The sequence below is a fragment of the Xenopus tropicalis genome, chromosome 8, assembly GCF_000004195.4.
Source record: "Xenopus tropicalis strain Nigerian chromosome 8, UCB_Xtro_10.0, whole genome shotgun sequence".
In the NCBI taxonomy this organism is placed as follows: Eukaryota; Metazoa; Chordata; class Amphibia; order Anura; family Pipidae; genus Xenopus; species Xenopus tropicalis.
The window spans coordinates 66,975,533-66,982,894 of record NC_030684.2 but is presented as its reverse complement, the minus strand read 5'-3'; positions in this window follow the sequence as shown (position 1 = coordinate 66,982,894).

Sequence of the window (7,362 nt, the reverse complement as noted above, 5' to 3'; positions counted from 1 at the left end):
AAAGATTAGTGCATAAAAATATCACTACTATTAATTTAGAGAATAATTATTATAATCACTGACCCTTTGAGCCAATGATGGCCTTTCACAAACTGTTACATCAAAGTATGAAGCATAAAATGTATTAGAATGTCATTGTACGCTGAATCCTTAACTTCTGCTTTCAATGGAACCAGGGACCCTAGTCCAAAGGAAAATAGCCACTGTTCATTTTTCCTTCTACACCAAACAGTACCATTGGCATTATGCATACTGGTATCTGATAATTCCAGACTTTTCCATCAGACTGCCAGATGGTGAAATGCCATTTATCACATTTTCACAGCTCCAGATTCTAATGGCATTGCACAAATCCTGCCAGGCCTGCCATTGCACATGGTGATGTTAGGTTTGTTTGCCTCTGATAACTAACTCTGATATTGCTCCTTGACACAGTACTGAAATTGGCATAACTATTATGAAATAAAGGTGTCTTGACAAAATGTAGAACCTCAAAGAAACCCAGGACCTTGTACAAGAGATGATACACCACATCACATTAGTCCCTGACCAAGGTGAGTTGACAGTTTCTGGGCACTTTCTTTCCTTCTCATGTAGATGCATTTGTCTATCCTGCATTTAAGATCACAGTTGACTGGATTTACCCAAAGACTTTACTGATCACTGATATCCTCTGCTGGATTTTGTAGTGACGTATATTTAGGGAAAAGTAAAATAGAAATATAGCAGAAAGATGAGTTATGGCAATTTTGCTAACACATTCTTTATTGGCATATTTTATTTACAACAATTATTGAGTTACATAAATCTGCAAATATTGAGCAGGATCTGATGGTAGATCTGATGTTATCCAAATTTTTTGATTCTTTGTGCTAACAGTGCCTTAATGCAAAAATCTATAACAACTGTGGCAGAGGTTGCCCTTTTGGGGGTTAAAAGTAAGTTGGCTCACTGGTTACTCTCCAAACCCCTCTCTCTCTTCCCCTTTTCTTCCTTTACGTTAATTTTATTGTTATAAAAATCAATAAAAATCAACCTTTAAAAAAAAAAAAAAAAAGTAAGTTGGCTCAAGAGCAACCAATCAGCAGGTAACCTTTACTGGTCACCTATTTAAAAGCAAACATCTTATTGGTTGCTATGGAGTACTACTCCTTGGCAAACTTGGTTCCTTTAATTACATAATAATACAAATGTTATATATATATATATATATATATATATATATATAATATGTATAATATTACACTTTTGCAAGTTTAAAGTCTATTTATTTGGTTTTTTTTTAAATTAAAGTTTGCTTTTTTTTTCTCATCAATATTTAATTATTTTTTCTACTACATTAAATTGGGCGATTGCCCAATTAATTTTTGTTTGCCTCTTACTGGCTTAGTGCAGCTGAAAAATGACGCATCCCATATTTTGAATTAATTCAGTTTTTTTATAACTGAACCTTGATAAATAGCCGTTTAAATGCAGTTATTAGCCTCTATTCGTCTTTTTAATGCTTCTAATTATCACAATTAATATTTATAGCCTGTTACTAGGGTTTTCATCATTTGGTTTTAACTCTCATGCTTTTGTCTGTTTCATATACTGTTTTTCATATTGATTGAGTTACTCTCAGGAAAAAGAAATTCTATATGGACACTGTGCACTTTCATTTAGGAGCAAGACTGTAGGGTAGAGAAAACGAATTGGAAACTTTGTGTAATAGTGGAACAGGGCACCTCCAATTGGTTGATTTGGCTGGCTGCAAATTTTCCTATTAGGAAATGTAGGTCACTGCCATTAATGAAACCATCTGTAGGAAGACCGATAAAACCTCTGATGTTTGCAATGGAACACTGTTTAAATGGCAGCCATTGGAATATAAACAACAGGCCATTTAGTTTAATCAGCTGGACAAGCTTTGCAAAAAAACATAGAACAGCATTTTTCTTATCATTTACATCACTTCTCTACATATAGGAGTTCCTGCTTCTATGGTGCACTGTCGGCAGTACTTGAATTCTATGTTTTTAACAACATGCAAGAAATTAGGTACAGCTTTGCACTCATCACAGGGTGTTTTAAAAAGAAAACGGTAAAGCAAAACAATAACATAGAAATGCCATCTGAACAGGAGAATGTTTTCTCTCTTTTCACTTTCACTATTTTGGATGTGCTGGAAATGCATATTGGCAGGGATACACGGTGTAGTTAATTTAATTGAAACTTCTCATTCTATTCTAAAATATTAAATAAAGTTTCTGCTCAATCTCATTAATTGTTCTAGGTTATTTTTACAGAACCACAGGCAAATCAATAACTCAATGAATTGTTCTAAAAATATATTGACCTGCCATGATATTGGTGACATATGACAATTAAGGGACTGGAGGGCCACTTTATGATCCAATCGCAAAGTTCAGTTCTTCTACATAATTTGCCATTCTTTAACCTACAATGCAGTGTTTATGCCAGAACTTGGGGGGTAATTGCAAAATTAATGAAACCACAAGTAAGTATTCGGATTATTAGACTCAGTAAAGTATGGGATCCGTTTTCAGAAAACCTATTGTCCAGAAAGCTCCAAATTAGTAGAAACCATCTTGTATAGACTCCATGATAAGCAAATATTTCTCATTTTCAAAAACGATTTCCCTTTTCTCTGTAATAGGCCTATGGGCCTATGATAAGTGTTAAGTACAGGGAGGCCTTTCACCTGAGAAACACTGTTTTTTTTGCATGTTGTCCTGGGTTTACAGGAGTCTGTGGAAAAGCAAGGTTAATAATGTATTTTTTACAGTACATAAAATAGATAAGTCATCTATAGGATACAGGGGTAATCCAGTCAGAAGACAGTCACAAAGGGGATGGGGTTTGGGTTAATCATTGGAAAGGTTTTGTTATTATGGGCATACAAACAAAGGGATTGATCAATGCACATTCCCTGTTTCATTAGTAAATATATACACAGTATATGTACCTTTTACAAAGCACTAGAAAGGCCTCCCTCAGTGTGGTTGCGAGGTATGACTGTAGGTTACCCCAGGAAATGTAATATTAGATTATGGAACAATACAGATAGACAAAATATTGATATGATTTTGAATATGATTGATTTGATATTGATGTTAAAAGGCTCATCCACCAAGGAAACATACCTGTTATATGAGCAGCACTACCTTATCAGTTTTAAGTCTTTTGACACTTAATTGTTATCTAAACAAATATTAACATTTCTCAGATGGTTTTATCTGTAGCTTTATTAAATTTGCATTGATAAATATTTCAAGGACTCTGTTGCTAATTCACTAAGACCCATTTTCAAAATCAGATCAGTCAATAATTGTCCTACCAAGCACTTTTTTCAGTTTAGGTGTTTTCATACAGTACACCAGAAATAAAGACGTGTTTCAGCTGCTTTCTATTCTTTTACTTTAACCTTTTTTCTAAATTTGTAGTTTACATTTTAATGTCTCTGGAGTATTTTACTAGCAGCTCAATAATCCAGGTGCAGACTTGGAACTGTTACAATTGACTACATTCGTTGGTACATTTCTCTGCAGCATCTGTGGCATGTCAGTAACCATTGTATCAATTAACAGCTGTCTTTAATGAAATCCAGGGATTATGGGCCAGGTCAAAAATAAGAAATATATCAATTAATGGAGCAAATTAGAATAGCTTAAAGAGTCGGGGGGGGGGGGGGGGGGAGACGAACAACAAAATACATTATAAAAAGACATTTTTTAACACTGACATGCAGCATGTGGCTTTTTGTCTGTTCCCTTATGGATCGCTCCCAGAAAGCTTAAGCATTCAATCCAAAAGAGATCTCTAATCAAAAGAGATGTCTAAGGCACATGCTGATGTACTGTGTGTGTGTATTATATATATATATACAGGCGTGGAGATCAGGCACTCTCATAAAAATAGTAGTAAATAATTACTGGGTGCAGGATATCAAAGCATAAGTATAGTATATATAAATGCCGCACTGGTGAAATGCGGCATTTTTGTGCTTGTGTATTTAATTATATATATATATATATATATATATATATATATAGTTATAGTGGAGGAAATAATTATTTGACCCCTCACTGATTTTGTAAGTTTGTCCAATGACAAAGAAATGAAAAGTCTCAGAACAGTATCATTTCAATGGTAGGTTTATTTTAGCAGTGGCAGATAGCACATCAAAAGGAAAATCGAAAAAATAACTTTAAATAAAAGATAGCAACTGATTTGCATTTCATTGAGTGAAATAAGTTTTTGAACCCCTACCAACCATTAAGAGTTCTGGCTCCCACAGAGTGGTTAGACACTTCTACTCAATTAGTCAACCTCATTAAGGACACCTGTCTTAACTAGTCACCTGTATAAAAGACACCTGTCCACAGAATCAATCAATCAAGCAGACTCCAAACTCTCCAACATGGGAAAGACCAAAGAGCTGTCCAAGGATGTCAGAGACAAAATTGTAGACCTGCACAAGGCTGGAATGGGCTACAAAACCATTAGCAAGAAGCTGGGAGAGAAGGTGACAACTGTTGGTGCGATTGTTCGAAAATGGAAGGAGCACAAAATGACCATCAATCGACCTCGCTCTGGGGCTCCACGCAAGATCTCACCTCGTGGGGTGTCAATGATTCTGAGAAAGGTGAAAAAGCATCCTAGAACTACACGGGAGGAGTTAGTTAATGACCTCAAATTAGCAGGGACCACAGTCACCAAGAAAACCATTGGAAACACATTACACCGCAATGGATTAAAATCCTGCAGGGCTCGCAAGGTCCCCCTGCTCAAGAAGGCACATGTGCAGGCCCGTCTGAAGTTTGCCAATGAACACCTGAATGATTCTGTGAGTGACTGGGAGAAGGTGCTGTGGTCTGATGAGACCAAAATAGAGCTCTTTGGCATTAACTCAACTCGCTGTGTTTGGAGGAAGAAAAATGCTGCCTATGACCCCCAAAACACCGTCCCCACCGTCAAGCATGGGGGTGGAAACATTTTGCTTTGGGGGTGTTTTTCTGCTAAGGGCACAGGACAACTTATTCGCATTAACGGGAAAATGGACGGAGCCATGTATCGTGAAATCCTGAACGACAACCTCCTTCCCTCTGCCAGGAAACTGAAAATGGGTCGTGGATGGGTGTTCCAGCACGACAATGACCCAAAACATACAGCAAAGGCAACAAAGGAGTGGCTCAAGAAGAAGCACATTAAGGTCATGGAGTGGCCTAGTCAGTCTCCGGACCTTAATCCAATAGAAAACCTATGGAGGGAGCTCGAGCTCAGAGTTGCACAGAGACAGCCTCGAGACCAACATTCCTCCTAAAATGTGCGCAAACTTGGTCATCAATTACAAGAAACGTTTGACCTCTGTGCTTGCAAACAAGGGTTTTTCCACTAAGTATTAAGTCTTTTTTTGTTAGAGGGTTCAAAAACTTATTTCACTCAATGAAATGCAAATCAGTTGCTATCTTTTATTTAAAGTTATTTTTTCGATTTTCCTTTTGATGTGCTATCTGCCACTGTTAAAATAAACCTACCATTGAAATGATACTGTTCTGAGACTTTTCATTTCTTTGTCATTGGACAAACTTACAAAATTAGTGAGGGGTCAAATAATTATTTCCTCCACTGTATATATTAAATACACAAGCAATTAGTGAGCATATTTTTTCACCAAACATGGATTTCACCATTGGCAATTATTTTTCACGAAACTGCTGCAAAAATTCACAGCTACAAAATTTGCAGAAAAAATGCCCATTGACCAACCTGGCCAAAAGAAAGTCACAATACCGAAGCTTGAATGAATTCCGAAACTTTCGTAGTGGTACAATTTTGTCGCACAAATTGACACAAAGCATGAAAAAGTTGTGGAAATTAATGAAAAAATTGTGGAAAATAAGCAAAGTTCTATAAATTAGAAAAAAATACAAATTTTTCGTGTTTTGATAAATGTGCCCCTTTGGGTCATAAATATTCGGTGCTTAGTGAAGTCACCAGTAATGTAATCTTTGTCACATGACTCACTGGAACTTGTGTATTATAATAAATAATACACCCCCCTGTTGTAAAATATAAGTATATTAGAAATCACCTTGGAGTTCCATGACCTGTAGCAAAGCACTTGGCCTTCAGCCAAGAACTTTTATATTGTCATGGAACATCTGGGCGACTTATAATATCCTTATATTTTACAATAAAGGGTACATTATTCACTATATAATTGTATGGTATCTATAAATAAATGGGAGGCTTCTACATCAAGTGTCTATCAACAATGCACACAACACTTTAGGGATGTGATCAGAATTAGGAAATACATTGCAGTGCAGCTCAGTTCTCCTAGTAACAGGCAGGGTTGGACTGGGGGGGTGCAGGGCCCCACACCTGGGGCTCCACACCCCCAATGGCCCCCGTCGCCTTCCCACCCCCACCGAGGCCCCCAACACCCTCCGACCCCCTCCCCCGCTTCTAAAAGAAACTTACCTGCCATGTGTCAGGGGAGGGAGATGGCTGATTGCGGGAGGGCCCTGGGGGGATCGGATCTGGGCTGCTGGGGCCCACCGGGTTTTTTCCCAGTATCCTGGTGGACCAGTCCGACACTGGTAACAGGTCACATATTGCTTAGTGGCTCTCTTGTTTCCTTTCTTCTGTTGCAGAAAAACATGTTGCTTATTACAAGACAGCAATGTTAAAGCTGATTACCTATCAGTAAGATGACTAGTGTGTTGTGGGCCTGTCCCTTGTGCTACTTCCCCACTCCCTGGTACATCTCCTTGCAACTCTTTGTGCTCTCAGCTCCCTGACTGGCCCCATGAGTGGTAGGGATGGGCTCCATGCACCACCACCACCAGTAGTTCAGCAACTAATAAATAGTTGAATAAGGGCTGAAGGTCCAAAATGCTATTTTGAAGTCATCCCAGCTTCCTCTAACTACATTCCTTGCTGGCTGGGCAAAATAAATCAATATTTGTCAAACAGTCCCTTGGGACTCTATTGATAAAATTTTCAAGGTTAATTCCAGACTTATATGACGCTGTATTGACACAGGGAAATAAATATCTCTATAATTTACCTAGAAGGTTGCATTAGTGCAACAATAAAGCTCGGTGTCTGCATTGCCTGAAACACTATTTATTTTTATTTGTCTGTGCTGACCAACATAATTCATTTCAGCAACTTATTGAAAGATTAGTCATTATTTATTATTTCAGCCATATAAATAATTGCACCCGTTACATTTTTATCTGAGACTATTCAAAACACAATGCTGGCAGCACATCAAGTTTTAGGTTTTAATTAAGAAGGAACAAGCTCAAAGCACAAATCAGAGTTTCCAACGACACACTATTTTTGTTT